Genomic DNA, 1,893 nt, shown 5'->3' with positions numbered 1-1,893 from the left:
TAGGGGGTGAAATTTGGAATTGAAAGTTCCTCTACCATTTTTGGATCCGACAATTAGTTAATGAGACATTAATTAATTAAGTCTGCCAATCCGTTAGCGTCCCGTGTGAGCGCTAAGGGCCGTAGGGTGCCGTGGACTTTTCAGGAGCCCTGCTTGTCCGTTTTTCTCCTCTTTTTTGTATCACAGAGGAATAAATATGGATGAGTGAGTGAGTGGGTGTGTGGATGACTGCTTGATCGGGGCTAGGGGATAGCAAGTTTTCAATATGTGGGATGTATGGGTGTTTTTGTATGCCGTTATGGGGTGCGTTCAGATTCCCTACCCGGGTGCACTCTGTTACTAGAAACACTATAGTATATGTCACATATACTATAGCACTTCTTGTATTAGAGTGCACCCGGGTAAGGAATCTGAACGCAGCCATGAGTGCATGAGTAATTTAAATGTTTTATGCGAGTGGGTGGAGTGATTGCACTCCACCCACTCGCATAAAACATTTTGACTTTATGTGCCGGAGGGGGAGAGCATGTATGGTATATTTTCTTCGAGTGCGTAGGACTTGAATGTTTTCTGCATGTCGATGGTTGAATATTGTGAATGATTTTAGTGTGTGTACAAAAAGAGGAAAAAACGGATAAGCAGGGCCCTTGAGGAACCCACGTCATCTTACGTCCCTGAGCGCTCATTCAGGATGCTAAGGGATTGGCAGACTAAATTAATTAATATCTCATTAACTAATTGTCGGGTCCAAAAATGGAAGAGAAACTTTCAGTTTCAAATTGCATCTCCTACCTATCCCTAACGGGTGTTCTACCAGGTGTTCTACCAAGGTGGGACACCCTGTATAATGTGAATATAACATAAAAGTAACATGTGATTAAAAAGTTATATAAAAGTTATATGTTATTCGTTAGCGAATTAACACATATTTTTTTATTGAATTCCAACGATTTATTCATTAGTATGGTTCAGATAAGTGATAACGTATGATTATTTTATTTAAATAATTAAAAAAAACTGACATTTTATATTCAGTATTATTTCAATTATTCGTGAAACTCGCGTGGTTTCAATCCTATGTCAGGCGGTCACCCCATTTTTAGATCATGTTGTTCAATGCTTAAAGCTTCAACGATCGTCCGGAAACTGGTGATGCCGATGCGTCGTAACGATATCTTGTAGATAATATTTACAATATACTCTTATATCGTTTAAAAAATATTATGACATATTTGTTGGTAAATGTTTGACACGACAATCACAATGCGATTAATATTGATACAATGTTGTATCAGTAATCAAATTTTAACCTACAACGTGCTCGCAAAAGAGAGAGAATATTCCTTCTTTCTCTCTCACAATATTTTGACAGAGTAAAGTTATGATTAGACTCTTTTTGTAAGAACTCTAGTTTTACAATATCATGATAACGATCCTTGCATATATTAAAATATCACATTTTATATACGATAAACACCTAAAATATAATTTCACATTTGTGTATAAAAATATTGCACAACTGAAATGTAATACAAACCCAATAAAAAATTTTTCATACATAATTATGTAGAATAATATAAAATTATATATAATTTTACATTATTATATATAATTATGTATGAAATGTGTCCATATATATTAATACATATTACTTATATACAGGGTGAGTCATCTGAATCTATCACCTCCAATAACTCGTTTGTGTGGCCAGGAATCGAAAAAAGTTTCATATAAAAGTTGTAGGGTTTCGAGGGGGAACCAAAATGGCGTACCTTTCAACTTTTGATTTTGACCGAAAGTGGGTTACTTCAACCGGAAGTGGTTTTTTTAAAATGGAAACCCCCCTTTTTGACACCGGAAAATGAAAAAGCGGAAAATTTTACGTTCAGATAT

Source organism: Odontomachus brunneus, unplaced genomic scaffold (genome assembly GCF_010583005.1).
Source record: "Odontomachus brunneus isolate Ranch 3 - 2012 unplaced genomic scaffold, Obru_v1 Obru_scaffold_034, whole genome shotgun sequence".
Classification (NCBI taxonomy): Eukaryota; Metazoa; Arthropoda; class Insecta; order Hymenoptera; family Formicidae; genus Odontomachus; species Odontomachus brunneus.
This window is presented reverse-complemented; position numbering follows the sequence as displayed.